This window comes from Atractosteus spatula, chromosome 10 (assembly GCF_055471065.1).
Source record: "Atractosteus spatula isolate fAtrSpa1 chromosome 10, fAtrSpa1.hap1, whole genome shotgun sequence".
Taxonomy (NCBI): domain Eukaryota; kingdom Metazoa; phylum Chordata; class Actinopteri; order Semionotiformes; family Lepisosteidae; genus Atractosteus; species Atractosteus spatula.
In genome coordinates, this window is record NC_142715.1 from 27,491,987 (window position 1) to 27,517,731 (window position 25,745).

At 53.0% G+C, this 25,745-nt stretch overlaps 39 non-coding genes and 3 pseudogenes across 39 annotated transcripts; all 42 read right to left on the reverse strand.

Annotated features, from left to right (window-relative positions):
• Positions 1-456: 456 nt before the first annotated feature.
• On the reverse strand, positions 457-575 carry LOC148827093 (5S ribosomal RNA). The gene has a single exon (XR_016092269.1). It is a non-coding gene; the product is annotated as a 5S ribosomal RNA (ribosomal RNA).
• Positions 576-1,031: 456 nt separating this feature from the next.
• Positions 1,032-1,150, reverse strand: LOC148827094 (5S ribosomal RNA). Its single transcript, XR_016092936.1, has one exon. It is a non-coding gene; the product is annotated as a 5S ribosomal RNA (ribosomal RNA).
• A 537-nt stretch (positions 1,151-1,687) lies between these two features.
• Positions 1,688-1,806, reverse strand: LOC148827095 (5S ribosomal RNA). Its single transcript, XR_016092270.1, has one exon. It is a non-coding gene; the product is annotated as a 5S ribosomal RNA (ribosomal RNA).
• A 456-nt stretch (positions 1,807-2,262) lies between these two features.
• Positions 2,263-2,381, reverse strand: LOC148827096 (5S ribosomal RNA). The gene has a single exon (XR_016092271.1). It is a non-coding gene; the product is annotated as a 5S ribosomal RNA (ribosomal RNA).
• Positions 2,382-2,918: 537 nt separating this feature from the next.
• Positions 2,919-3,037, reverse strand: LOC148827097 (5S ribosomal RNA). The gene has a single exon (XR_016092273.1). It is a non-coding gene; the product is annotated as a 5S ribosomal RNA (ribosomal RNA).
• A 456-nt stretch (positions 3,038-3,493) lies between these two features.
• LOC148827098 (5S ribosomal RNA) lies at positions 3,494-3,612 on the reverse strand. The gene has a single exon (XR_016092274.1). It is a non-coding gene; the product is annotated as a 5S ribosomal RNA (ribosomal RNA).
• Positions 3,613-4,149: 537 nt separating this feature from the next.
• On the reverse strand, positions 4,150-4,268 carry LOC148827099 (5S ribosomal RNA). Its single transcript, XR_016092275.1, has one exon. It is a non-coding gene; the product is annotated as a 5S ribosomal RNA (ribosomal RNA).
• A 456-nt stretch (positions 4,269-4,724) lies between these two features.
• Positions 4,725-4,843, reverse strand: LOC148827100 (5S ribosomal RNA). The gene has a single exon (XR_016092277.1). It is a non-coding gene; the product is annotated as a 5S ribosomal RNA (ribosomal RNA).
• Positions 4,844-5,299: 456 nt separating this feature from the next.
• On the reverse strand, positions 5,300-5,418 carry LOC148827101 (5S ribosomal RNA; annotated as a pseudogene).
• A 537-nt stretch (positions 5,419-5,955) lies between these two features.
• Positions 5,956-6,074, reverse strand: LOC148827102 (5S ribosomal RNA). The gene has a single exon (XR_016092278.1). It is a non-coding gene; the product is annotated as a 5S ribosomal RNA (ribosomal RNA).
• A 456-nt stretch (positions 6,075-6,530) lies between these two features.
• LOC148827103 (5S ribosomal RNA) lies at positions 6,531-6,649 on the reverse strand. The gene has a single exon (XR_016092279.1). It is a non-coding gene; the product is annotated as a 5S ribosomal RNA (ribosomal RNA).
• A 456-nt stretch (positions 6,650-7,105) lies between these two features.
• LOC148827104 (5S ribosomal RNA) lies at positions 7,106-7,224 on the reverse strand. Its single transcript, XR_016092280.1, has one exon. It is a non-coding gene; the product is annotated as a 5S ribosomal RNA (ribosomal RNA).
• Positions 7,225-7,761: 537 nt separating this feature from the next.
• Positions 7,762-7,880, reverse strand: LOC148827105 (5S ribosomal RNA). The gene has a single exon (XR_016092281.1). It is a non-coding gene; the product is annotated as a 5S ribosomal RNA (ribosomal RNA).
• A 456-nt stretch (positions 7,881-8,336) lies between these two features.
• On the reverse strand, positions 8,337-8,455 carry LOC148827106 (5S ribosomal RNA). Its single transcript, XR_016092282.1, has one exon. It is a non-coding gene; the product is annotated as a 5S ribosomal RNA (ribosomal RNA).
• Positions 8,456-8,992: 537 nt separating this feature from the next.
• LOC148827107 (5S ribosomal RNA) lies at positions 8,993-9,111 on the reverse strand. Its single transcript, XR_016092283.1, has one exon. It is a non-coding gene; the product is annotated as a 5S ribosomal RNA (ribosomal RNA).
• Positions 9,112-9,648: 537 nt separating this feature from the next.
• On the reverse strand, positions 9,649-9,767 carry LOC148827108 (5S ribosomal RNA). The gene has a single exon (XR_016092285.1). It is a non-coding gene; the product is annotated as a 5S ribosomal RNA (ribosomal RNA).
• A 456-nt stretch (positions 9,768-10,223) lies between these two features.
• On the reverse strand, positions 10,224-10,342 carry LOC148827109 (5S ribosomal RNA). Its single transcript, XR_016092286.1, has one exon. It is a non-coding gene; the product is annotated as a 5S ribosomal RNA (ribosomal RNA).
• A 537-nt stretch (positions 10,343-10,879) lies between these two features.
• On the reverse strand, positions 10,880-10,998 carry LOC148827110 (5S ribosomal RNA). The gene has a single exon (XR_016092288.1). It is a non-coding gene; the product is annotated as a 5S ribosomal RNA (ribosomal RNA).
• A 456-nt stretch (positions 10,999-11,454) lies between these two features.
• On the reverse strand, positions 11,455-11,573 carry LOC148827111 (5S ribosomal RNA). The gene has a single exon (XR_016092289.1). It is a non-coding gene; the product is annotated as a 5S ribosomal RNA (ribosomal RNA).
• Positions 11,574-12,029: 456 nt separating this feature from the next.
• LOC148827112 (5S ribosomal RNA) lies at positions 12,030-12,148 on the reverse strand. Its single transcript, XR_016092290.1, has one exon. It is a non-coding gene; the product is annotated as a 5S ribosomal RNA (ribosomal RNA).
• Positions 12,149-12,685: 537 nt separating this feature from the next.
• On the reverse strand, positions 12,686-12,804 carry LOC148827113 (5S ribosomal RNA; annotated as a pseudogene).
• Positions 12,805-13,341: 537 nt separating this feature from the next.
• Positions 13,342-13,460, reverse strand: LOC148827114 (5S ribosomal RNA). Its single transcript, XR_016092291.1, has one exon. It is a non-coding gene; the product is annotated as a 5S ribosomal RNA (ribosomal RNA).
• A 456-nt stretch (positions 13,461-13,916) lies between these two features.
• LOC148827115 (5S ribosomal RNA) lies at positions 13,917-14,035 on the reverse strand. The gene has a single exon (XR_016092292.1). It is a non-coding gene; the product is annotated as a 5S ribosomal RNA (ribosomal RNA).
• A 456-nt stretch (positions 14,036-14,491) lies between these two features.
• On the reverse strand, positions 14,492-14,610 carry LOC148827116 (5S ribosomal RNA). The gene has a single exon (XR_016092293.1). It is a non-coding gene; the product is annotated as a 5S ribosomal RNA (ribosomal RNA).
• Positions 14,611-15,147: 537 nt separating this feature from the next.
• LOC148827117 (5S ribosomal RNA) lies at positions 15,148-15,266 on the reverse strand. Its single transcript, XR_016092294.1, has one exon. It is a non-coding gene; the product is annotated as a 5S ribosomal RNA (ribosomal RNA).
• A 456-nt stretch (positions 15,267-15,722) lies between these two features.
• LOC148827118 (5S ribosomal RNA) lies at positions 15,723-15,841 on the reverse strand. Its single transcript, XR_016092295.1, has one exon. It is a non-coding gene; the product is annotated as a 5S ribosomal RNA (ribosomal RNA).
• A 456-nt stretch (positions 15,842-16,297) lies between these two features.
• Positions 16,298-16,416, reverse strand: LOC148827119 (5S ribosomal RNA). Its single transcript, XR_016092297.1, has one exon. It is a non-coding gene; the product is annotated as a 5S ribosomal RNA (ribosomal RNA).
• A 456-nt stretch (positions 16,417-16,872) lies between these two features.
• LOC148827120 (5S ribosomal RNA) lies at positions 16,873-16,991 on the reverse strand. Its single transcript, XR_016092299.1, has one exon. It is a non-coding gene; the product is annotated as a 5S ribosomal RNA (ribosomal RNA).
• Positions 16,992-17,528: 537 nt separating this feature from the next.
• LOC148827121 (5S ribosomal RNA) lies at positions 17,529-17,647 on the reverse strand. Its single transcript, XR_016092300.1, has one exon. It is a non-coding gene; the product is annotated as a 5S ribosomal RNA (ribosomal RNA).
• Positions 17,648-18,103: 456 nt separating this feature from the next.
• Positions 18,104-18,222, reverse strand: LOC148827122 (5S ribosomal RNA). Its single transcript, XR_016092301.1, has one exon. It is a non-coding gene; the product is annotated as a 5S ribosomal RNA (ribosomal RNA).
• Positions 18,223-18,759: 537 nt separating this feature from the next.
• Positions 18,760-18,878, reverse strand: LOC148827123 (5S ribosomal RNA). Its single transcript, XR_016092302.1, has one exon. It is a non-coding gene; the product is annotated as a 5S ribosomal RNA (ribosomal RNA).
• Positions 18,879-19,415: 537 nt separating this feature from the next.
• On the reverse strand, positions 19,416-19,534 carry LOC148827124 (5S ribosomal RNA). Its single transcript, XR_016092303.1, has one exon. It is a non-coding gene; the product is annotated as a 5S ribosomal RNA (ribosomal RNA).
• A 537-nt stretch (positions 19,535-20,071) lies between these two features.
• On the reverse strand, positions 20,072-20,190 carry LOC148827125 (5S ribosomal RNA). The gene has a single exon (XR_016092304.1). It is a non-coding gene; the product is annotated as a 5S ribosomal RNA (ribosomal RNA).
• Positions 20,191-20,646: 456 nt separating this feature from the next.
• On the reverse strand, positions 20,647-20,765 carry LOC148827126 (5S ribosomal RNA). The gene has a single exon (XR_016092305.1). It is a non-coding gene; the product is annotated as a 5S ribosomal RNA (ribosomal RNA).
• A 456-nt stretch (positions 20,766-21,221) lies between these two features.
• Positions 21,222-21,340, reverse strand: LOC148827127 (5S ribosomal RNA). Its single transcript, XR_016092306.1, has one exon. It is a non-coding gene; the product is annotated as a 5S ribosomal RNA (ribosomal RNA).
• A 537-nt stretch (positions 21,341-21,877) lies between these two features.
• LOC148827128 (5S ribosomal RNA) lies at positions 21,878-21,996 on the reverse strand (annotated as a pseudogene).
• A 537-nt stretch (positions 21,997-22,533) lies between these two features.
• LOC148827129 (5S ribosomal RNA) lies at positions 22,534-22,652 on the reverse strand. The gene has a single exon (XR_016092307.1). It is a non-coding gene; the product is annotated as a 5S ribosomal RNA (ribosomal RNA).
• Positions 22,653-23,189: 537 nt separating this feature from the next.
• Positions 23,190-23,308, reverse strand: LOC148827130 (5S ribosomal RNA). Its single transcript, XR_016092310.1, has one exon. It is a non-coding gene; the product is annotated as a 5S ribosomal RNA (ribosomal RNA).
• A 537-nt stretch (positions 23,309-23,845) lies between these two features.
• On the reverse strand, positions 23,846-23,964 carry LOC148827131 (5S ribosomal RNA). Its single transcript, XR_016092311.1, has one exon. It is a non-coding gene; the product is annotated as a 5S ribosomal RNA (ribosomal RNA).
• A 456-nt stretch (positions 23,965-24,420) lies between these two features.
• On the reverse strand, positions 24,421-24,539 carry LOC148827132 (5S ribosomal RNA). The gene has a single exon (XR_016092312.1). It is a non-coding gene; the product is annotated as a 5S ribosomal RNA (ribosomal RNA).
• A 456-nt stretch (positions 24,540-24,995) lies between these two features.
• On the reverse strand, positions 24,996-25,114 carry LOC148827133 (5S ribosomal RNA). Its single transcript, XR_016092313.1, has one exon. It is a non-coding gene; the product is annotated as a 5S ribosomal RNA (ribosomal RNA).
• Positions 25,115-25,570: 456 nt separating this feature from the next.
• Positions 25,571-25,689, reverse strand: LOC148827134 (5S ribosomal RNA). The gene has a single exon (XR_016092314.1). It is a non-coding gene; the product is annotated as a 5S ribosomal RNA (ribosomal RNA).
• Positions 25,690-25,745: the final 56 nt, after the last annotated feature.

Sequence of the window (25,745 nt, forward strand, 5' to 3'; positions counted from 1 at the left end):
GTTTTTCTCTTCTTCCCACGTTCTCTCTCTTCACTGCCTTCGTCCCCGCTCTATTTCACTTCAGCCTTTCACTCTTGCTTCCTTCCAATGAGGACGGAGCTGCGGGAGAAAGGGCGCTATAGAGGATCGCTGTGGAGAGCTGCTGCTGTGCTTTGACATCTGAGCTCTGTGGAAAACGATCTCAATACAATTCTGAAAAACGCGACTCCCCGAACGCCAGCCGAACAAGTCTCCACAGCCGAAGCGCTGTGTCTCTTTTCAGCTGGCGATAAACCTTTCCTCGATCCTTTGCGGACTTGTAAAACTGTTCATGATCAGAATAAAAAACGCTCACGCTAATACACAAGCACCCGTGTCTCGCCAAAGCTGACAAATAAACAGACGGACAAGCCGCACTGCACGTGTGAACAGGGGAATGAGCGAGCGAGCGGGGATAGGGCGCCTCCTGCGCTTAAAAGCTTACAGCACCTGGTATTCCCAGGCGGTCTCCCATCCAAGTACTAACCAGGCCCATCCCTGTTTAGCTTCCGAGATCAGACGAGATCAGGCGTGCTCAAGGGGGTGTGGCCGTAAGCGAGAGCAAGGCTCGCTGGCACCCTTCTTATAGAGAGGACAGCTCCGTCACCTCTTTTACGACGCTGCTTTTTTCTTGCTTCCTTCCAATGAGGACGGAGCTGCGGGAGAAAGGGCGCTATAGAGGATCGCTGTGGAGAGCTGCTGCTGTGCTTTGACATCTGAGCTCTGTGGAAAACGATCTCAATACAATTCTGAAAAACGCGACTCCCCGAACGCCAGCCGAACAAGTCTCCACAGCCGAAGCGCTGTGTCTCTTTTCAGCTGGCGATAAACCTTTCCTCGATCCTTTGCGGACTTGTAAAACTGTTCATGATCAGAATAAAAAACGCTCACGCTAATACACAAGCACCCGTGTCTCGCCAAAGCTGACAAATAAACAGACGGACAAGCCGCACTGCACGTGTGAACAGGGGAATGAGCGAGCGAGCGGGGATAGGGCGCCTCCTGCGCTTAAAAGCTTACAGCACCTGGTATTCCCAGGCGGTCTCCCATCCAAGTACTAACCAGGCCCATCCCTGTTTAGCTTCCGAGATCAGACGAGATCAGGCGTGCTCAAGGGGGTGTGGCCGCAAGCGAGAGCCAGGCTCGCTGGCACCCTTCTTATAGAGAGGACAGCTCCGTCACCTCTTTTACGACGCTGCTTTTTTTCCCTTGCGTTTTTCTCTTCTTCCCACGTTCTCTCTCTTCACTGCCTTCGTCCCCGCTCTATTTCACTTCAGCCTTTCACTCTTGCTTCCTTCCAATGAGGACGGAGCTGCGGGAGAAAGGGCGCTATAGAGGATCGCTGTGGAGAGCTGCTGCTGTGCTTTGACATCTGAGCTCTGTGGAAAACGATCTCAATACAATTCTGAAAAACGCGACTCCCCGAACGCCAGCCGAACAAGTCTCCACAGCCGAAGCGCTGTGTCTCTTTTCAGCTGGCGATAAACCTTTCCTCGATCCTTTGCGGACTTGTAAAACTGTTCATGATCAGAATAAAAAACGCTCACGCTAATACACAAGCACCCGTGTCTCGCCAAAGCTGACAAATAAACAGACGGACAAGCCGCACTGCACGTGTGAACAGGGGAATGAGCGAGCGAGCGGGGATAGGGCGCCTCCTGCGCTTAAAAGCTTACAGCACCTGGTATTCCCAGGCGGTCTCCCATCCAAGTACTAACCAGGCCCATCCCTGTTTAGCTTCCGAGATCAGACGAGATCAGGCGTGCTCAAGGGGGTGTGGCCGTAAGCGAGAGCAAGGCTCGCTGGCACCCTTCTTATAGAGAGGACAGCTCCGTCACCTCTTTTACGACGCTGCTTTTTTCTTGCTTCCTTCCAATGAGGACGGAGCTGCGGGAGAAAGGGCGCTATAGAGGATCGCTGTGGAGAGCTGCTGCTGTGCTTTGACATCTGAGCTCTGTGGAAAACGATCTCAATACAATTCTGAAAAACGCGACTCCCCGAACGCCAGCCGAACAAGTCTCCACAGCCGAAGCGCTGTGTCTCTTTTCAGCTGGCGATAAACCTTTCCTCGATCCTTTGCGGACTTGTAAAACTGTTCATGATCAGAATAAAAAACGCTCACGCTAATACACAAGCACCCGTGTCTCGCCAAAGCTGACAAATAAACAGACGGACAAGCCGCACTGCACGTGTGAACAGGGGAATGAGCGAGCGAGCGGGGATAGGGCGCCTCCTGCGCTTAAAAGCTTACAGCACCTGGTATTCCCAGGCGGTCTCCCATCCAAGTACTAACCAGGCCCATCCCTGTTTAGCTTCCGAGATCAGACGAGATCAGGCGTGCTCAAGGGGGTGTGGCCGTAAGCGAGAGCAAGGCTCGCTGGCACCCTTCTTATAGAGAGGACAGCTCCGTCACCTCTTTTACGACGCTGCTTTTTTTCCCTTGCGTTTTTCTCTTCTTCCCACGTTCTCTCTCTTCACTGCCTTCGTCCCCGCTCTATTTCACTTCAGCCTTTCACTCTTGCTTCCTTCCAATGAGGACGGAGCTGCGGGAGAAAGGGCGCTATAGAGGATCGCTGTGGAGAGCTGCTGCTGTGCTTTGACATCTGAGCTCTGTGGAAAACGATCTCAATACAATTCTGAAAAACGCGACTCCCCGAACGCCAGCCGAACAAGTCTCCACAGCCGAAGCGCTGTGTCTCTTTTCAGCTGGCGATAAACCTTTCCTCGATCCTTTGCGGACTTGTAAAACTGTTCATGATCAGAATAAAAAACGCTCACGCTAATACACAAGCACCCGTGTCTCGCCAAAGCTGACAAATAAACAGACGGACAAGCCGCACTGCACGTGTGAACAGGGGAATGAGCGAGCGAGCGGGGATAGGGCGCCTCCTGCGCTTAAAAGCTTACAGCACCTGGTATTCCCAGGCGGTCTCCCATCCAAGTACTAACCAGGCCCATCCCTGTTTAGCTTCCGAGATCAGACGAGATCAGGCGTGCTCAAGGGGGTGTGGCCGTAAGCGAGAGCAAGGCTCGCTGGCACCCTTCTTATAGAGAGGACAGCTCCGTCACCTCTTTTACGACGCTGCTTTTTTCTTGCTTCCTTCCAATGAGGACGGAGCTGCGGGAGAAAGGGCGCTATAGAGGATCGCTGTGGAGAGCTGCTGCTGTGCTTTGACATCTGAGCTCTGTGGAAAACGATCTCAATACAATTCTGAAAAACGCGACTCCCCGAACGCCAGCCGAACAAGTCTCCACAGCCGAAGCGCTGTGTCTCTTTTCAGCTGGCGATAAACCTTTCCTCGATCCTTTGCGGACTTGTAAAACTGTTCATGATCAGAATAAAAAACGCTCACGCTAATACACAAGCACCCGTGTCTCGCCAAAGCTGACAAATAAACAGACGGACAAGCCGCACTGCACGTGTGAACAGGGGAATGAGCGAGCGAGCGGGGATAGGGCGCCTCCTGCGCTTAAAAGCTTACAGCACCTGGTATTCCCAGGCGGTCTCCCATCCAAGTACTAACCAGGCCCATCCCTGTTTAGCTTCCGAGATCAGACGAGATCAGGCGTGCTCAAGGGGGTGTGGCCGTAAGCGAGAGCAAGGCTCGCTGGCACCCTTCTTATAGAGAGGACAGCTCCGTCACCTCTTTTACGACGCTGCTTTTTTTCCCTTGCGTTTTTCTCTTCTTCCCACGTTCTCTCTCTTCACTGCCTTCGTCCCCGCTCTATTTCACTTCAGCCTTTCACTCTTGCTTCCTTCCAATGAGGACGGAGCTGCGGGAGAAAGGGCGCTATAGAGGATCGCTGTGGAGAGCTGCTGCTGTGCTTTGACATCTGAGCTCTGTGGAAAACGATCTCAATACAATTCTGAAAAACGCGACTCCCCGAACGCCAGCCGAACAAGTCTCCACAGCCGAAGCGCTGTGTCTCTTTTCAGCTGGCGATAAACCTTTCCTCGATCCTTTGCGGACTTGTAAAACTGTTCATGATCAGAATAAAAAACGCTCACGCTAATACACAAGCACCCGTGTCTCGCCAAAGCTGACAAATAAACAGACGGACAAGCCGCACTGCACGTGTGAACAGGGGAATGAGCGAGCGAGCGGGGATAGGGCGCCTCCTGCGCTTAAAAGCTTACAGCACCTGGTATTCCCAGGCGGTCTCCCATCCAAGTACTAACCAGGCCCATCCCTGTTTAGCTTCCGAGATCAGACGAGATCAGGCGTGCTCAAGGGGGTGTGGCCGTAAGCGAGAGCAAGGCTCGCTGGCACCCTTCTTATAGAGAGGACAGCTCCGTCACCTCTTTTACGACGCTGCTTTTTTCTTGCTTCCTTCCAATGAGGACGGAGCTGCGGGAGAAAGGGCGCTATAGAGGATCGCTGTGGAGAGCTGCTGCTGTGCTTTGACATCTGAGCTCTGTGGAAAACGATCTCAATACAATTCTGAAAAACGCGACTCCCCGAACGCCAGCCGAACAAGTCTCCACAGCCGAAGCGCTGTGTCTCTTTTCAGCTGGCGATAAACCTTTCCTCGATCCTTTGCGGACTTGTAAAACTGTTCATGATCAGAATAAAAAACGCTCACGCTAATACACAAGCACCCGTGTCTCGCCAAAGCTGACAAATAAACAGACGGACAAGCCGCACTGCACGTGTGAACAGGGGAATGAGCGAGCGAGCGGGGATAGGGCGCCTCCTGCGCTTAAAAGCTTACAGCACCTGGTATTCCCAGGCGGTCTCCCATCCAAGTACTAACCAGGCCCATCCCTGTTTAGCTTCCGAGATCAGACGAGATCAGGCGTGCTCAAGGGGGTGTGGCCGTAAGCGAGAGCAAGGCTCGCTGGCACCCTTCTTATAGAGAGGACAGCTCCGTCACCTCTTTTACGACGCTGCTTTTTTCTTGCTTCCTTCCAATGAGGACGGAGCTGCGGGAGAAAGGGCGCTATAGAGGATCGCTGTGGAGAGCTGCTGCTGTGCTTTGACATCTGAGCTCTGTGGAAAACGATCTCAATACAATTCTGAAAAACGCGACTCCCCGAACGCCAGCCGAACAAGTCTCCACAGCCGAAGCGCTGTGTCTCTTTTCAGCTGGCGATAAACCTTTCCTCGATCCTTTGCGGACTTGTAAAACTGTTCATGATCAGAATAAAAAACGCTCACGCTAATACACAAGCACCCGTGTCTCGCCAAAGCTGACAAATAAACAGACGGACAAGCCGCACTGCACGTGTGAACAGGGGAATGAGCGAGCGAGCGGGGATAGGGCGCCTCCTGCGCTTAAAAGCTTACAGCACCTGGTATTCCCAGGCGGTCTCCCATCCAAGTACTAACCAGGCCCATCCCTGTTTAGCTTCCGAGATCAGACGAGATCAGGCGTGCTCAAGGGGGTGTGGCCGGAAGCGAGAGCAAGGCTCGCTGGCACCCTTCTTATAGAGAGGACAGCTCCGTCACCTCTTTTACGACGCTGCTTTTTTTCCCTTGCGTTTTTCTCTTCTTCCCACGTTCTCTCTCTTCACTGCCTTCGTCCCCGCTCTATTTCACTTCAGCCTTTCACTCTTGCTTCCTTCCAATGAGGACGGAGCTGCGGGAGAAAGGGCGCTATAGAGGATCGCTGTGGAGAGCTGCTGCTGTGCTTTGACATCTGAGCTCTGTGGAAAACGATCTCAATACAATTCTGAAAAACGCGACTCCCCGAACGCCAGCCGAACAAGTCTCCACAGCCGAAGCGCTGTGTCTCTTTTCAGCTGGCGATAAACCTTTCCTCGATCCTTTGCGGACTTGTAAAACTGTTCATGATCAGAATAAAAAACGCTCACGCTAATACACAAGCACCCGTGTCTCGCCAAAGCTGACAAATAAACAGACGGACAAGCCGCACTGCACGTGTGAACAGGGGAATGAGCGAGCGAGCGGGGATAGGGCGCCTCCTGCGCTTAAAAGCTTACAGCACCTGGTATTCCCAGGCGGTCTCCCATCCAAGTACTAACCAGGCCCATCCCTGTTTAGCTTCCGAGATCAGACGAGATCAGGCGTGCTCAAGGGGGTGTGGCCGTAAGCGAGAGCAAGGCTCGCTGGCACCCTTCTTATAGAGAGGACAGCTCCGTCACCTCTTTTACGACGCTGCTTTTTTCTTGCTTCCTTCCAATGAGGACGGAGCTGCGGGAGAAAGGGCGCTATAGAGGATCGCTGTGGAGAGCTGCTGCTGTGCTTTGACATCTGAGCTCTGTGGAAAACGATCTCAATACAATTCTGAAAAACGCGACTCCCCGAACGCCAGCCGAACAAGTCTCCACAGCCGAAGCGCTGTGTCTCTTTTCAGCTGGCGATAAACCTTTCCTCGATCCTTTGCGGACTTGTAAAACTGTTCATGATCAGAATAAAAAACGCTCACGCTAATACACAAGCACCCGTGTCTCGCCAAAGCTGACAAATAAACAGACGGACAAGCCGCACTGCACGTGTGAACAGGGGAATGAGCGAGCGAGCGGGGATAGGGCGCCTCCTGCGCTTAAAAGCTTACAGCACCTGGTATTCCCAGGCGGTCTCCCATCCAAGTACTAACCAGGCCCATCCCTGTTTAGCTTCCGAGATCAGACGAGATCAGGCGTGCTCAAGGGGGTGTGGCCGTAAGCGAGAGCAAGGCTCGCTGGCACCCTTCTTATAGAGAGGACAGCTCCGTCACCTCTTTTACGACGCTGCTTTTTTCTTGCTTCCTTCCAATGAGGACGGAGCTGCGGGAGAAAGGGCGCTATAGAGGATCGCTGTGGAGAGCTGCTGCTGTGCTTTGACATCTGAGCTCTGTGGAAAACGATCTCAATACAATTCTGAAAAACGCGACTCCCCGAACGCCAGCCGAACAAGTCTCCACAGCCGAAGCGCTGTGTCTCTTTTCAGCTGGCGAGAAACCTTTCCTCGATCCTTTGCGGACTTGTAAAACTGTTCATGATCAGAATAAAAAACGCTCACGCTAATACACAAGCACCCGTGTCTCGCCAAAGCTGACAAATAAACAGACGGACAAGCCGCACTGCACGTGTGAACAGGGGAATGAGCGAGCGAGCGGGGATAGGGCGCCTCCTGCGCTTAAAAGCTTACAGCACCTGGTATTCCCAGGCGGTCTCCCATCCAAGTACTAACCAGGCCCATCCCTGTTTAGCTTCCGAGATCAGACGAGATCAGGCGTGCTCAAGGGGGTGTGGCCGTAAGCGAGAGCAAGGCTCGCTGGCACCCTTCTTATAGAGAGGACAGCTCCGTCACCTCTTTTACGACGCTGCTTTTTTTCCCTTGCGTTTTTCTCTTCTTCCCACGTTCTCTCTCTTCACTGCCTTCGTCCCCGCTCTATTTCACTTCAGCCTTTCACTCTTGCTTCCTTCCAATGAGGACGGAGCTGCGGGAGAAAGGGCGCTATAGAGGATCGCTGTGGAGAGCTGCTGCTGTGCTTTGACATCTGAGCTCTGTGGAAAACGATCTCAATACAATTCTGAAAAACGCGACTCCCCGAACGCCAGCCGAACAAGTCTCCACAGCCGAAGCGCTGTGTCTCTTTTCAGCTGGCGATAAACCTTTCCTCGATCCTTTGCGGACTTGTAAAACTGTTCATGATCAGAATAAAAAACGCTCACGCTAATACACAAGCACCCGTGTCTCGCCAAAGCTGACAAATAAACAGACGGACAAGCCGCACTGCACGTGTGAACAGGGGAATGAGCGAGCGAGCGGGGATAGGGCGCCTCCTGCGCTTAAAAGCTTACAGCACCTGGTATTCCCAGGCGGTCTCCCATCCAAGTACTAACCAGGCCCATCCCTGTTTAGCTTCCGAGATCAGACGAGATCAGGCGTGCTCAAGGGGGTGTGGCCGTAAGCGAGAGCAAGGCTCGCTGGCACCCTTCTTATAGAGAGGACAGCTCCGTCACCTCTTTTACGACGCTGCTTTTTTCTTGCTTCCTTCCAATGAGGACGGAGCTGCGGGAGAAAGGGCGCTATAGAGGATCGCTGTGGAGAGCTGCTGCTGTGCTTTGACATCTGAGCTCTGTGGAAAACGATCTCAATACAATTCTGAAAAACGCGACTCCCCGAACGCCAGCCGAACAAGTCTCCACAGCCGAAGCGCTGTGTCTCTTTTCAGCTGGCGATAAACCTTTCCTCGATCCTTTGCGGACTTGTAAAACTGTTCATGATCAGAATAAAAAACGCTCACGCTAATACACAAGCACCCGTGTCTCGCCAAAGCTGACAAATAAACAGACGGACAAGCCGCACTGCACGTGTGAACAGGGGAATGAGCGAGCGAGCGGGGATAGGGCGCCTCCTGCGCTTAAAAGCTTACAGCACCTGGTATTCCCAGGCGGTCTCCCATCCAAGTACTAACCAGGCCCATCCCTGTTTAGCTTCCGAGATCAGACGAGATCAGGCGTGCTCAAGGGGGTGTGGCCGTAAGCGAGAGCAAGGCTCGCTGGCACCCTTCTTATAGAGAGGACAGCTCCGTCACCTCTTTTACGACGCTGCTTTTTTTCCCTTGCGTTTTTCTCTTCTTCCCACGTTCTCTCTCTTCACTGCCTTCGTCCCCGCTCTATTTCACTTCAGCCTTTCACTCTTGCTTCCTTCCAATGAGGACGGAGCTGCGGGAGAAAGGGCGCTATAGAGGATCGCTGTGGAGAGCTGCTGCTGTGCTTTGACATCTGAGCTCTGTGGAAAACGATCTCAATACAATTCTGAAAAACGCGACTCCCCGAACGCCAGCCGAACAAGTCTCCACAGCCGAAGCGCTGTGTCTCTTTTCAGCTGGCGATAAACCTTTCCTCGATCCTTTGCGGACTTGTAAAACTGTTCATGATCAGAATAAAAAACGCTCACGCTAATACACAAGCACCCGTGTCTCGCCAAAGCTGACAAATAAACAGACGGACAAGCCGCACTGCACGTGTGAACAGGGGAATGAGCGAGCGAGCGGGGATAGGGCGCCTCCTGCGCTTAAAAGCTTACAGCACCTGGTATTCCCAGGCGGTCTCCCATCCAAGTACTAACCAGGCCCATCCCTGTTTAGCTTCCGAGATCAGACGAGATCAGGCGTGCTCAAGGGGGTGTGGCCGTAAGCGAGAGCAAGGCTCGCTGGCACCCTTCTTATAGAGAGGACAGCTCCGTCACCTCTTTTACGACGCTGCTTTTTTTCCCTTGCGTTTTTCTCTTCTTCCCACGTTCTCTCTCTTCACTGCCTTCGTCCCCGCTCTATTTCACTTCAGCCTTTCACTCTTGCTTCCTTCCAATGAGGACGGAGCTGCGGGAGAAAGGGCGCTATAGAGGATCGCTGTGGAGAGCTGCTGCTGTGCTTTGACATCTGAGCTCTGTGGAAAACGATCTCAATACAATTCTGAAAAACGCGACTCCCCGAACGCCAGCCGAACAAGTCTCCACAGCCGAAGCGCTGTGTCTCTTTTCAGCTGGCGATAAACCTTTCCTCGATCCTTTGCGGACTTGTAAAACTGTTCATGATCAGAATAAAAAACGCTCACGCTAATACACAAGCACCCGTGTCTCGCCAAAGCTGACAAATAAACAGACGGACAAGCCGCACTGCACGTGTGAACAGGGGAATGAGCGAGCGAGCGGGGATAGGGCGCCTCCTGCGCTTAAAAGCTTACAGCACCTGGTATTCCCAGGCGGTCTCCCATCCAAGTACTAACCAGGCCCATCCCTGTTTAGCTTCCGAGATCAGACGAGATCAGGCGTGCTCAAGGGGGTGTGGCCGTAAGCGAGAGCAAGGCTCGCTGGCACCCTTCTTATAGAGAGGACAGCTCCGTCACCTCTTTTACGACGCTGCTTTTTTCTTGCTTCCTTCCAATGAGGACGGAGCTGCGGGAGAAAGGGCGCTATAGAGGATCGCTGTGGAGAGCTGCTGCTGTGCTTTGACATCTGAGCTCTGTGGAAAACGATCTCAATACAATTCTGAAAAACGCGACTCCCCGAACGCCAGCCGAACAAGTCTCCACAGCCGAAGCGCTGTGTCTCTTTTCAGCTGGCGATAAACCTTTCCTCGATCCTTTGCGGACTTGTAAAACTGTTCATGATCAGAATAAAAAACGCTCACGCTAATACACAAGCACCCGTGTCTCGCCAAAGCTGACAAATAAACAGACGGACAAGCCGCACTGCACGTGTGAACAGGGGAATGAGCGAGCGAGCGGGGATAGGGCGCCTCCTGCGCTTAAAAGCTTACAGCACCTGGTATTCCCAGGCGGTCTCCCATCCAAGTACTAACCAGGCCCATCCCTGTTTAGCTTCCGAGATCAGACGAGATCAGGCGTGCTCAAGGGGGTGTGGCCGTAAGCGAGAGCAAGGCTCGCTGGCACCCTTCTTATAGAGAGGACAGCTCCGTCACCTCTTTTACGACGCTGCTTTTTTTCCCTTGCGTTTTTCTCTTCTTCCCACGTTCTCTCTCTTCACTGCCTTCGTCCCCGCTCTATTTCACTTCAGCCTTTCACTCTTGCTTCCTTCCAATGAGGACGGAGCTGCGGGAGAAAGGGCGCTATAGAGGATCGCTGTGGAGAGCTGCTGCTGTGCTTTGACATCTGAGCTCTGTGGAAAACGATCTCAATACAATTCTGAAAAACGCGACTCCCCGAACGCCAGCCGAACAAGTCTCCACAGCCGAAGCGCTGTGTCTCTTTTCAGCTGGCGATAAACCTTTCCTCGATCCTTTGCGGACTTGTAAAACTGTTCATGATCAGAATAAAAAACGCTCACGCTAATACACAAGCACCCGTGTCTCGCCAAAGCTGACAAATAAACAGACGGACAAGCCGCACTGCACGTGTGAACAGGGGAATGAGCGAGCGAGCGGGGATAGGGCGCCTCCTGCGCTTAAAAGCTTACAGCACCTGGTATTCCCAGGCGGTCTCCCATCCAAGTACTAACCAGGCCCATCCCTGTTTAGCTTCCGAGATCAGACGAGATCAGGCGTGCTCAAGGGGGTGTGGCCGTAAGCGAGAGCAAGGCTCGCTGGCACCCTTCTTATAGAGAGGACAGCTCCGTCACCTCTTTTACGACGCTGCTTTTTTCTTGCTTCCTTCCAATGAGGACGGAGCTGCGGGAGAAAGGGCGCTATAGAGGATCGCTGTGGAGAGCTGCTGCTGTGCTTTGACATCTGAGCTCTGTGGAAAACGATCTCAATACAATTCTGAAAAACGCGACTCCCCGAACGCCAGCCGAACAAGTCTCCACAGCCGAAGCGCTGTGTCTCTTTTCAGCTGGCGATAAACCTTTCCTCGATCCTTTGCGGACTTGTAAAACTGTTCATGATCAGAATAAAAAACGCTCACGCTAATACACAAGCACCCGTGTCTCGCCAAAGCTGACAAATAAACAGACGGACAAGCCGCACTGCACGTGTGAACAGGGGAATGAGCGAGCGAGCGGGGATAGGGCGCCTCCTGCGCTTAAAAGCTTACAGCACCTGGTATTCCCAGGCGGTCTCCCATCCAAGTACTAACCAGGCCCATCCCTGTTTAGCTTCCGAGATCAGACGAGATCAGGCGTGCTCAAGGGGGTGTGGCCGTAAGCGAGAGCAAGGCTCGCTGGCACCCTTCTTATAGAGAGGACAGCTCCGTCACCTCTTTTACGACGCTGCTTTTTTCTTGCTTCCTTCCAATGAGGACGGAGCTGCGGGAGAAAGGGCGCTATAGAGGATCGCTGTGGAGAGCTGCTGCTGTGCTTTGACATCTGAGCTCTGTGGAAAACGATCTCAATACAATTCTGAAAAACGCGACTCCCCGAACGCCAGCCGAACAAGTCTCCACAGCCGAAGCGCTGTGTCTCTTTTCAGCTGGCGATAAACCTTTCCTCGATCCTTTGCGGACTTGTAAAACTGTTCATGATCAGAATAAAAAACGCTCACGCTAATACACAAGCACCCGTGTCTCGCCAAAGCTGACAAATAAACAGACGGACAAGCCGCACTGCACGTGTGAACAGGGGAATGAGCGAGCGAGCGGGGATAGGGCGCCTCCTGCGCTTAAAAGCTTACAGCACCTGGTATTCCCAGGCGGTCTCCCATCCAAGTACTAACCAGGCCCATCCCTGTTTAGCTTCCGAGATCAGACGAGATCAGGCGTGCTCAAGGGGGTGTGGCCGTAAGCGAGAGCAAGGCTCGCTGGCACCCTTCTTATAGAGAGGACAGCTCCGTCACCTCTTTTACGACGCTGCTTTTTTTCCCTTGCGTTTTTCTCTTCTTCCCACGTTCTCTCTCTTCACTGCCTTCGTCCCCGCTCTATTTCACTTCAGCCTTTCACTCTTGCTTCCTTCCAATGAGGACGGAGCTGCGGGAGAAAGGGCGCTATAGAGGATCGCTGTGGAGAGCTGCTGCTGTGCTTTGACATCTGAGCTCTGTGGAAAACGATCTCAATACAATTCTGAAAAACGCGACTCCCCGAACGCCAGCCGAACAAGTCTCCACAGCCGAAGCGCTGTGTCTCTTTTCAGCTGGCGATAAACCTTTCCTCGATCCTTTGCGGACTTGTAAAACTGTTCATGATCAGAATAAAAAACGCTCACGCTAATACACAAGCACCCGTGTCTCGCCAAAGCTGACAAATAAACAGACGGACAAGCCGCACTGCACGTGTGAACAGGGGAATGAGCGAGCGAGCGGGGATAGGGCGCCTCCTGCGCTTAAAAGCTTACAGCACCTGGTATTCCCAGGCGGTCTCCCATCCAAGTACTAACCAGGCCCATCCCTGTTTAGCTTCCGAGATCAGACAAGATCAGGCGTGCTCAAGGGGGTGTGGCCGTAAGCGAGAGCAAGGCTCGCTGGCACCCTTCTTATAGAGAGGACAGCTCCGTCACCTCTTTTACGACGCTGCTTTTTTTCCCTTGCGTTTTTCTCTTCTTCCCACGTTCTCTCTCTTCACTGCCTTCGTCCCCGCTCTATTTCACTTCAGCCTTTCACTCTTGCTTCCTTCCAATGAGGACGGAGCTGCGGGAGAAAGGGCGCTATAGAGGATCGCTGTGGAGAGCTGCTGCTGTGCTTTGACATCTGAGCTCTGTGGAAAACGATCTCAATACAATTCTGAAAAACGCGACTCCCCGAACGCCAGCCGAACAAGTCTCCACAGCCGAAGCGCTGTGTCTCTTTTCAGCTGGCGATAAACCTTTCCTCGATCCTTTGCGGACTTGTAAAACTGTTCATGATCAGAATAAAAAACGCTCACGCTAATACACAAGCACCCGTGTCTCGCCAAAGCTGACAAATAAACAGACGGACAAGCCGCACTGCACGTGTGAACAGGGGAATGAGCGAGCGAGCGGGGATAGGGCGCCTCCTGCGCTTAAAAGCTTACAGCACCTGGTATTCCCAGGCGGTCTCCCATCCAAGTACTAACCAGGCCCATCCCTGTTTAGCTTCCGAGATCAGACGAGATCAGGCGTGCTCAAGGGGGTGTGGCCGTAAGCGAGAGCAAGGCTCGCTGGCACCCTTCTTATAGAGAGGACAGCTCCGTCACCTCTTTTACGACGCTGCTTTTTTCTTGCTTCCTTCCAATGAGGACGGAGCTGCGGGAGAAAGGGCGCTATAGAGGATCGCTGTGGAGAGCTGCTGCTGTGCTTTGACATCTGAGCTCTGTGGAAAACGATCTCAATACAATTCTGAAAAACGCGACTCCCCGAACGCCAGCCGAACAAGTCTCCACAGCCGAAGCGCTGTGTCTCTTTTCAGCTGGCGATAAACCTTTCCTCGATCCTTTGCGGACTTGTAAAACTGTTCATGATCAGAATAAAAAACGCTCACGCTAATACACAAGCACCCGTGTCTCGCCAAAGCTGACAAATAAACAGACGGACAAGCCGCACTGCACGTGTGAACAGGGGAATGAGCGAGCGAGCGGGGATAGGGCGCCTCCTGCGCTTAAAAGCTTACAGCACCTGGTATTCCCAGGCGGTCTCCCATCCAAGTACTAACCAGGCCCATCCCTGTTTAGCTTCCGAGATCAGACGAGATCAGGCGTGCTCAAGGGGGTGTGGCCGTAAGCGAGAGCAAGGCTCGCTGGCACCCTTCTTATAGAGAGGACAGCTCCGTCACCTCTTTTACGACGCTGCTTTTTTCTTGCTTCCTTCCAATGAGGACGGAGCTGCGGGAGAAAGGGCGCTATAGAGGATCGCTGTGGAGAGCTGCTGCTGTGCTTTGACATCTGAGCTCTGTGGAAAACGATCTCAATACAATTATGAAAAACGCGACTCCCCGAACGCCAGCCGAACAAGTCTCCACAGCCGAAGCGCTGTGTCTCTTTTCAGCTGGCGATAAACCTTTCCTCGATCCTTTGCGGACTTGTAAAACTGTTCATGATCAGAATAAAAAACGCTCACGCTAATACACAAGCACCCGTGTCTCGCCAAAGCTGACAAATAAACAGACGGACAAGCCGCACTGCACGTGTGAACAGGGGAATGAGCGAGCGAGCGGGGATAGGGCGCCTCCTGCGCTTAAAAGCTTACAGCACCTGGTATTCCCAGGCGGTCTCCCATCCAAGTACTAACCAGGCCCATCCCTGTTTAGCTTCCGAGATCAGACGAGATCAGGCGTGCTCAAGGGGGTGTGGCCGTAAGCGAGAGCAAGGCTCGCTGGCACCCTTCTTATAGAGAGGACAGCTCCGTCACCTCTTTTACGACGCTGCTTTTTTTCCCTTGCGTTTTTCTCTTCTTCCCACGTTCTCTCTCTTCACTGCCTTCGTCCCCGCTCTATTTCACTTCAGCCTTTCACTCTTGCTTCCTTCCAATGAGGACGGAGCTGCGGGAGAAAGGGCGCTATAGAGGATCGCTGTGGAGAGCTGCTGCTGTGCTTTGACATCTGAGCTCTGTGGAAAACGATCTCAATACAATTCTGAAAAACGCGACTCCCCGAACGCCAGCCGAACAAGTCTCCACAGCCGAAGCGCTGTGTCTCTTTTCAGCTGGCGATAAACCTTTCCTCGATCCTTTGCGGACTTGTAAAACTGTTCATGATCAGAATAAAAAACGCTCACGCTAATACACAAGCACCCGTGTCTCGCCAAAGCTGACAAATAAACAGACGGACAAGCCGCACTGCACGTGTGAACAGGGGAATGAGCGAGCGAGCGGGGATAGGGCGCCTCCTGCGCTTAAAAGCTTACAGCACCTGGTATTCCCAGGCGGTCTCCCATCCAAGTACTAACCAGGCCCATCCCTGTTTAGCTTCCGAGATCAGACGAGATCAGGCGTGCTCAAGGGGGTGTGGCCGTAAGCGAGAGCAAGGCTCGCTGGCACCCTTCTTATAGAGAGGACAGCTCCGTCACCTCTTTTACGACGCTGCTTTTTTCTTGCTTCCTTCCAATGAGGACGGAGCTGCGGGAGAAAGGGCGCTATAGAGGATCGCTGTGGAGAGCTGCTGCTGTGCTTTGACATCTGAGCTCTGTGGAAAACGATCTCAATACAATTCTGAAAAACGCGACTCCCCGAACGCCAGCCGAACAAGTCTCCACAGCCGAAGCGCTGTGTCTCTTTTCAGCTGGCGATAAACCTTTCCTCGATCCTTTGCGGACTTGTAAAACTGTTCATGATCAGAATAAAAAACGCTCACGCTAATACACAAGCACCCGTGTCTCGCCAAAGCTGACAAATAAACAGACGGACAAGCCGCACTGCACGTGTGAACAGGGGAATGAGCGAGCGAGCGGGGATAGGGCGCCTCCTGCGCTTAAAAGCTTACAGCACCTGGTATTCCCAGGCGGTCTCCCATCCAAGTACTAACCAGGCCCATCCCTGTTTAGCTTCCGAGATCAGACGAGATCAGGCGTGCTCAAGGGGGTGTGGCCGTAAGCGAGAGCAAGGCTCGCTGGCACCCTTCTTATAGAGAGGACAGCTCCGTCACCTCTTTTACGACGCTGCTTTTTTCTTGCTTCCTTCCAATGAGGACGGAGCTGCGGGAGAAAGGGCGCTATAGAGGATCGCTGTGGAGAGCTGCTGCTGTGCTTTGACATCTGAGCTCTGTGGAAAACGATCTCAATACAATTATGAAAAACGCGACTCCCCGAACGCCAGCCGAACAAGTCTCCACAGCCGAAGCGCTGTGTCTCTTTTCAGCTGGCGATAAACCTTTCCTCGATCCTTTGCGGACTTGTAAAACTGTTCATGATCAGAATAAAAAACGCTCACGCTAATACACAAGCACCCGTGTCTCGCCAAAGCTGACAAATAAACAGACGGACAAGCCGCACTGCACGTGTGAACAGGGGAATGAGCGAGCGAGCGGGGATAGGGCGCCTCCTGCGCTTAAAAGCTTACAGCACCTGGTATTCCCAGGCGGTCTCCCATCCAAGTACTAACCAGGCCCATCCCTGTTTAGCTTCCGAGATCAGACGAGATCAGGCGTGCTCAAGGGGGTGTGGCCGTAAGCGAGAGCAAGGCTCGCTGGCACCCTTCTTATAGAGAGGACAGCTCCGTCACCTCTTTTACGACGCTGCTTTTTTCTTGCTTCCTTCCAATGAGGACGGAGCTGCGGGAGAAAGGGCGCTATAGAGGATCGCTGTGGAGAGCTGCTGCTGTGCTTTGACATCTGAGCTCTGTGGAAAACGATCTCAATACAATTCTGAAAAACGCGACTCCCCGAACGCCAGCCGAACAAGTCTCCACAGCCGAAGCGCTGTGTCTCTTTTCAGCTGGCGATAAACCTTTCCTCGATCCTTTGCGGACTTGTAAAACTGTTCATGATCAGAATAAAAAACGCTCACGCTAATACACAAGCACCCGTGTCTCGCCAAAGCTGACAAATAAACAGACGGACAAGCCGCACTGCACGTGTGAACAGGGGAATGAGCGAGCGAGCGGGGATAGGGCGCCTCCTGCGCTTAAAAGCTTACAGCACCTGGTATTCCCAGGCGGTCTCCCATCCAAGTACTAACCAGGCCCATCCCTGTTTAGCTTCCGAGATCAGACGAGATCAGGCGTGCTCAAGGGGGTGTGGCCGTAAGCGAGAGCAAGGCTCGCTGGCACCCTTCTTATAGAGAGGACAGCTCCGTCACCTCTTTTACGACGCTGCTTTTTTTCCCTTGCGTTTTTCTCTTCTTCCCACGTTCTCTCTCTTCACTGCCTTCGTCCCCGCTCTATTTCACTTCAGCCTTTCACTCTTGCTTCCTTCCAATGAGGACGGAGCTGCGGGAGAAAGGGCGCTATAGAGGATCGCTGTGGAGAGCTGCTGCTGTGCTTTGACATCTGAGCTCTGTGGAAAACGATCTCAATACAATTCTGAAAAACGCGACTCCCCGAACGCCAGCCGAACAAGTCTCCACAGCCGAAGCGCTGTGTCTCTTTTCAGCTGGCGATAAACCTTTCCTCGATCCTTTGCGGACTTGTAAAACTGTTCATGATCAGAATAAAAAACGCTCACGCTAATACACAAGCACCCGTGTCTCGCCAAAGCTGACAAATAAACAGACGGACAAGCCGCACTGCACGTGTGAACAGGGGAATGAGCGAGCGAGCGGGGATAGGGCGCCTCCTGCGCTTAAAAGCTTACAGCACCTGGTATTCCCAGGCGGTCTCCCATCCAAGTACTAACCAGGCCCATCCCTGTTTAGCTTCCGAGATCAGACGAGATCAGGCGTGCTCAAGGGGGTGTGGCCGTAAGCGAGAGCAAGGCTCGCTGGCACCCTTCTTATAGAGAGGACAGCTCCGTCACCTCTTTTACGACGCTGCTTTTTTCTTGCTTCCTTCCAATGAGGACGGAGCTGCGGGAGAAAGGGCGCTATAGAGGATCGCTGTGGAGAGCTGCTGCTGTGCTTTGACATCTGAGCTCTGTGGAAAACGATCTCAATACAATTCTGAAAAACGCGACTCCCCGAACGCCAGCCGAACAAGTCTCCACAGCCGAAGCGCTGTGTCTCTTTTCAGCTGGCGATAAACCTTTCCTCGATCCTTTGCGGACTTGTAAAACTGTTCATGATCAGAATAAAAAACGCTCACGCTAATACACAAGCACCCGTGTCTCGCCAAAGCTGACAAATAAACAGACGGACAAGCCGCACTGCACGTGTGAACAGGGGAATGAGCGAGCGAGCGGGGATAGGGCGCCTCCTGCGCTTAAAAGCTTACAGCACCTGGTATTCCCAGGCGGTCTCCCATCCAAGTACTAACCAGGCCCATCCCTGTTTAGCTTCCGAGATCAGACGAGATCAGGCGTGCTCAAGGGGGTGTGGCCGTAAGCGAGAGCAAGGCTCGCTGGCACCCTTCTTATAGAGAGGACAGCTCCGTCACCTCTTTTACGACGCTGCTTTTTTTCCCTTGCGTTTTTCTCTTCTTCCCACGTTCTCTCTCTTCACTGCCTTCGTCCCCGCTCTATTTCACTTCAGCCTTTCACTCTTGCTTCCTTCCAATGAGGACGGAGCTGCGGGAGAAAGGGCGCTATAGAGGATCGCTGTGGAGAGCTGCTGCTGTGCTTTGACATCTGAGCTCTGTGGAAAACGATCTCAATACAATTCTGAAAAACGCGACTCCCCGAACGCCAGCCGAACAAGTCTCCACAGCCGAAGCGCTGTGTCTCTTTTCAGCTGGCGATAAACCTTTCCTCGATCCTTTGCGGACTTGTAAAACTGTTCATGATCAGAATAAAAAACGCTCACGCTAATACACAAGCACCCGTGTCTCGCCAAAGCTGACAAATAAACAGACGGACAAGCCGCACTGCACGTGTGAACAGGGGAATGAGCGAGCGAGCGGGGATAGGGCGCCTCCTGCGCTTAAAAGCTTACAGCACCTGGTATTCCCAGGCGGTCTCCCATCCAAGTACTAACCAGGCCCATCCCTGTTTAGCTTCCGAGATCAGACGAGATCAGGCGTGCTCAAGGGGGTGTGGCCGTAAGCGAGAGCAAGGCTCGCTGGCACCCTTCTTATAGAGAGGACAGCTCCGTCACCTCTTTTACGACGCTGCTTTTTTTCCCTTGCGTTTTTCTCTTCTTCCCACGTTCTCTCTCTTCACTGCCTTCGTCCCCGCTCTATTTCACTTCAGCCTTTCACTCTTGCTTCCTTCCAATGAGGACGGAGCTGCGGGAGAAAGGGCGCTATAGAGGATCGCTGTGGAGAGCTGCTGCTGTGCTTTGACATCTGAGCTCTGTGGAAAACGATCTCAATACAATTCTGAAAAACGTGACTCCCCGAACGCCAGCCGAACAAGTCTCCACAGCCGAAGCGCTGTGTCTCTTTTCAGCTGGCGATAAACCTTTCCTCGATCCTTTGCGGACTTGTAAAACTGTTCATGATCAGAATAAAAAACGCTCACGCTAATACACAAGCACCCGTGTCTCGCCAAAGCTGACAAATAAACAGACGGACAAGCCGCACTGCACGTGTGAACAGGGGAATGAGCGAGCGAGCGGGGATAGGGCGCCTCCTGCGCTTAAAAGCTTACAGCACCTGGTATTCCCAGGCGGTCTCCCATCCAAGTACTAACCAGGCCCATCCCTGTTTAGCTTCCGAGATCAGACGAGATCAGGCGTGCTCAAGGGGGTGTGGCCGTAAGCGAGAGCAAGGCTCGCTGGCACCCTTCTTATAGAGAGGACAGCTCCGTCACCTCTTTTACGACGCTGCTTTTTTTCCCTTGCGTTTTTCTCTTCTTCCCACGTTCTCTCTCTTCACTGCCTTCGTCCCCGCTCTATTTCACTTCAGCCTTTCACTCTTGCTTCCTTCCAATGAGGACGGAGCTGCGGGAGAAAGGGCGCTATAGAGGATCGCTGTGGAGAGCTGCTGCTGTGCTTTGACATCTGAGCTCTGTGGAAAACGATCTCAATACAATTCTGAAAAACGCGACTCCCCGAACGCCAGCCGAACAAGTCTCCACAGCCGAAGCGCTGTGTCTCTTTTCAGCTGGCGATAAACCTTTCCTCGATCCTTTGCGGACTTGTAAAACTGTTCATGATCAGAATAAAAAACGCTCACGCTAATACACAAGCACCCGTGTCTCGCCAAAGCTGACAAATAAACAGACGGACAAGCCGCACTGCACGTGTGAACAGGGGAATGAGCGAGCGAGCGGGGATAGGGCGCCTCCTGCGCTTAAAAGCTTACAGCACCTGGTATTCCCAGGCGGTCTCCCATCCAAGTACTAACCAGGCCCATCCCTGTTTAGCTTCCGAGATCAGACGAGATCAGGCGTGCTCAAGGGGGTGTGGCCGTAAGCGAGAGCAAGGCTCGCTGGCACCCTTCTTATAGAGAGGACAGCTCCGTCACCTCTTTTACGACGCTGCTTTTTTCTTGCTTCCTTCCAATGAGGACGGAGCTGCGGGAGAAAGGGCGCTATAGAGGATCGCTGTGGAGAGCTGCTGCTGTGCTTTGACATCTGAGCTCTGTGGAAAACGATCTCAATACAATTCTGAAAAACGCGACTCCCCGAACGCCAGCCGAACAAGTCTCCACAGCCGAAGCGCTGTGTCTCTTTTCAGCTGGCGATAAACCTTTCCTCGATCCTTTGCGGACTTGTAAAACTGTTCATGATCAGAATAAAAAACGCTCACGCTAATACACAAGCACCCGTGTCTCGCCAAAGCTGACAAATAAACAGACGGACAAGCCGCACTGCACGTGTGAACAGGGGAATGAGCGAGCGAGCGGGGATAGGGCGCCTCCTGCGCTTAAAAGCTTACAGCACCTGGTATTCCCAGGCGGTCTCCCATCCAAGTACTAACCAGGCCCATCCCTGTTTAGCTTCCGAGATCAGACGAGATCAGGCGTGCTCAAGGGGGTGTGGCCGTAAGCGAGAGCAAGGCTCGCTGGCACCCTTCTTATAGAGAGGACAGCTCCGTCACCTCTTTTACGACGCTGCTTTTTTCTTGCTTCCTTCCAATGAGGACGGAGCTGCGGGAGAAAGGGCGCTATAGAGGATCGCTGTGGAGAGCTGCTGCTGTGCTTTGACATCTGAGCTCTGTGGAAAACGATCTCAATACAATTCTGAAAAACGCGACTCCCCGAACGCCAGCCGAACAAGTCTCCACAGCCGAAGCGCTGTGTCTCTTTTCAGCTGGCGATAAACCTTTCCTCGATCCTTTGCGGACTTGTAAAACTGTTCATGATCAGAATAAAAAACGCTCACGCTAATACACAAGCACCCGTGTCTCGCCAAAGCTGACAAATAAACAGACGGACAAGCCGCACTGCACGTGTGAACAGGGGAATGAGCGAGCGAGCGGGGATAGGGCGCCTCCTGCGCTTAAAAGCTTACAGCACCTGGTATTCCCAGGCGGTCTCCCATCCAAGTACTAACCAGGCCCATCCCTGTTTAGCTTCCGAGATCAGACGAGATCAGGCGTGCTCAAGGGGGTGTGGCCGTAAGCGAGAGCAAGGCTCGCTGGCACCCTTCTTATAGAGAGGACAGCTCCGTCACCTCTTTTACGACGCTGCTTTTTTTCCCTTGCGTTTTTCTCTTCTTCCCACGTTCTCTCTCTTCACTGCCTTCGTCCCCGCTCTATTTCACTTCAGCCTTTCACTCTTGCTTCCTTCCAATGAGGACGGAGCTGCGGGAGAAAGGGCGCTATAGAGGATCGCTGTGGAGAGCTGCTGCTGTGCTTTGACATCTGAGCTCTGTGGAAAACGATCTCAATACAATTCTGAAAAACGCGACTCCCCGAACGCCAGCCGAACAAGTCTCCACAGCCGAAGCGCTGTGTCTCTTTTCAGCTGGCGATAAACCTTTCCTCGATCCTTTGCGGACTTGTAAAACTGTTCATGATCAGAATAAAAAACGCTCACGCTAATACACAAGCACCCGTGTCTCGCCAAAGCTGACAAATAAACAGACGGACAAGCCGCACTGCACGTGTGAACAGGGGAATGAGCGAGCGAGCGGGGATAGGGCGCCTCCTGCGCTTAAAAGCTTACAGCACCTGGTATTCCCAGGCGGTCTCCCATCCAAGTACTAACCAGGCCCATCCCTGTTTAGCTTCCGAGATCAGACGAGATCAGGCGTGCTCAAGGGGGTGCGGCCGTAAGCGAGAGCAAGGCTCGCTGGCACCCTTCTTATAGAGAGGACAGCTCCGTCACCTCTTTTACGACGCTGCTTTTTTTCCCTTGCGTTTTTCTCTTCTTCCCACGTTCTCTCTCTTCACTGCCTTCGTCCCCGCTCTATTTCACTTCAGCCTTTCACTCTTGCTTCCTTCCAATGAGGACGGAGCTGCGGGAGAAAGGGCGCTATAGAGGATCGCTGTGGAGAGCTGCTGCTGTGCTTTGACATCTGAGCTCTGTGGAAAACGATCTCAATACAATTCTGAAAAACGCGACTCCCCGAACGCCAGCCGAACAAGTCTCCACAGCCGAAGCGCTGTGTCTCTTTTCAGCTGGCGATAAACCTTTCCTCGATCCTTTGCGGACTTGTAAAACTGTTCATGATCAGAATAAAAAACGCTCACGCTAATACACAAGCACCCGTGTCTCGCCAAAGCTGACAAATAAACAGACGGACAAGCCGCACTGCACGTGTGAACAGGGGAATGAGCGAGCGAGCGGGGATAGGGCGCCTCCTGCGCTTAAAAGCTTACAGCACCTGGTATTCCCAGGCGGTCTCCCATCCAAGTACTAACCAGGCCCATCCCTGTTTAGCTTCCGAGATCAGACGAGATCAGGCGTGCTCAAGGGGGTGTGGCCGTAAGCGAGAGCAAGGCTCGCTGGCACCCTTCTTATAGAGAGGACAGCTCCGTCACCTCTTTTACGACGCTGCTTTTTTTCCCTTGCGTTTTTCTCTTCTTCCCACGTTCTCTCTCTTCACTGCCTTCGTCCCCGCTCTATTTCACTTCAGCCTTTCACTCTTGCTTCCTTCCAATGAGGACGGAGCTGCGGGAGAAAGGGCGCTATAGAGGATCGCTGTGGAGAGCTGCTGCTGTGCTTTGACATCTGAGCTCTGTGGAAAACGATCTCAATACAATTCTGAAAAACGTGACTCCCCGAACGCCAGCCGAACAAGTCTCCACAGCCGAAGCGCTGTGTCTCTTTTCAGCTGGCGATAAACCTTTCCTCGATCCTTTGCGGACTTGTAAAACTGTTCATGATCAGAATAAAAAACGCTCACGCTAATACACAAGCACCCGTGTCTCGCCAAAGCTGACAAATAAACAGACGGACAAGCCGCACTGCACGTGTGAACAGGGGAATGAGCGAGCGAGCGGGGATAGGGCGCCTCCTGCGCTTAAAAGCTTACAGCACCTGGTATTCCCAGGCGGTCTCCCATCCAAGTACTAACCAGGCCCATCCCTGTTTAGCTTCCGAGATCAGACGAGATCAGGCGTGCTCAAGGGGGTGTGGCCGTAAGCGAGAGCAAGGCTCGCTGGCACCCTTCTTATAGAGAGGACAGCTCCGTCACCTCTTTTACGACGCTGCTTTTTTTCCCTTGCGTTTTTCTCTTCTTCCCACGTTCTCTCTCTTCACTGCCTTCGTCCCCGCTCTATTTCACTTCAGCCTTTCACTCTTGCTTCCTTCCAATGAGGACGGAGCTGCGGGAGAAAGGGCGCTATAGAGGATCGCTGTGGAGAGCTGCTGCTGTGCTTTGACATCTGAGCTCTGTGGAAAACGATCTCAATACAATTCTGAAAAACGCGACTCCCCGAACGCCAGCCGAACAAGTCTCCACAGCCGAAGCGCTGTGTCTCTTTTCAGCTGGCGATAAACCTTTCCTCGATCCTTTGCGGACTTGTAAAACTGTTCATGATCAGAATAAAAAACGCTCACGCTAATACACAAGCACCCGTGTCTCGCCAAAGCTGACAAATAAACAGACGGACAAGCCGCACTGCACGTGTGAACAGGGGAATGAGCGAGCGAGCGGGGATAGGGCGCCTCCTGCGCTTAAAAGCTTACAGCACCTGGTATTCCCAGGCGGTCTCCCATCCAAGTACTAACCAGGCCCATCCCTGTTTAGCTTCCGAGATCAGACGAGATCAGGCGTGCTCAAGGGGGTGTGGCCGTAAGCGAGAGCAAGGCTCGCTGGCACCCTTCTTATAGAGAGGACAGCTCCGTCACCTCTTTTACGACGCTGCTTTTTTCTTGCTTCCTTCCAATGAGGACGGAGCTGCGGGAGAAAGGGCGCTATAGAGGATCGCTGTGGAGAGCTGCTGCTGTGCTTTGACATCTGAGCTCTGTGGAAAACGATCTCAATACAATTCTGAAAAACGCGACTCCCCGAACGCCAGCCGAACAAGTCTCCACAGCCGAAGCGCTGTGTCTCTTTTCAGCTGGCGATAAACCTTTCCTCGATCCTTTGCGGACTTGTAAAACTGTTCATGATCAGAATAAAAAACGCTCACGCTAATACACAAGCACCCGTGTCTCGCCAAAGCTGACAAATAAACAGACGGACAAGCCGCACTGCACGTGTGAACAGGGGAATGAGCGAGCGAGCGGGGATAGGGCGCCTCCTGCGCTTAAAAGCTTACAGCACCTGGTATTCCCAGGCGGTCTCCCATCCAAGTACTAACCAGGCCCATCCCTGTTTAGCTTCCGAGATCAGACGAGATCAGGCGTGCTCAAGGGGGTGTGGCCGTAAGCGAGAGCAAGGCTCGCTGGCACCCTTCTTATAGAGAGGACAGCTCCGTCACCTCTTTTACGACGCTGCTTTTTTCTTGCTTCCTTCCAATGAGGACGGAGCTGCGGGAGAAAGGGCGCTATAGAGGATCGCTGTGGAGAGCTGCTGCTGTGCTTTGACATCTGAGCTCTGTGGAAAACGATCTCAATACAATTCTGAAAAACGCGACTCCCCGAACGCCAGCCGAACAAGTCTCCACAGCCGAAGCGCTGTGTCTCTTTTCAGCTGGCGATAAACCTTTCCTCGATCCTTTGCGGACTTGTAAAACTGTTCATGATCAGAATAAAAAACGCTCACGCTAATACACAAGCACCCGTGTCTCGCCAAAGCTGACAAATAAACAGACGGACAAGCCGCACTGCACGTGTGAACAGGGGAATGAGCGAGCGAGCGGGGATAGGGCGCCTCCTGCGCTTAAAAGCTTACAGCACCTGGTATTCCCAGGCGGTCTCCCATCCAAGTACTAACCAGGCCCATCCCTGTTTAGCTTCCGAGATCAGACGAGATCAGGCGTGCTCAAGGGGGTGTGGCCGTAAGCGAGAGCAAGGCTCGCTGGCACCCTTCTTATAGAGAGGACAGCTCCGTCACCTCTTTTACGACGCTGCTTTTTTCTTGCTTCCTTCCAATGAGGACGGAGCTGCGGGAGAAAGGGCGCTATAGAGGATCGCTGTGGAGAGCTGCTGCTGTGCTTTGACATCTGAGCTCTGTGGAAAACGATCTCAATACAATTCTGAAAAACGCGACTCCCCGAACGCCAGCCGAACAAGTCTCCACAGCCGAAGCGCTGTGTCTCTTTTCAGCTGGCGATAAACCTTTCCTCGATCCTTTGCGGACTTGTAAAACTGTTCATGATCAGAATAAAAAACGCTCACGCTAATACACAAGCACCCGTGTCTCGCCAAAGCTGACAAATAAACAGACGGACAAGCCGCACTGCACGTGTGAACAGGGGAATGAGCGAGCGAGCGGGGATAGGGCGCCTCCTGCGCTTAAAAGCTTACAGCACCTGGTATTCCCAGGCGGTCTCCCATCCAAGTACTAACCAGGCCCATCCCTGTTTAGCTTCCGAGATCAGACGAGATCAGGCGTGCTCAAGGGGGTGTGGCCGTAAGCGAGAGCAAGGCTCGCTGGCACCCTTCTTATAGAGAGGACAGCTCCGTCACCTCTTT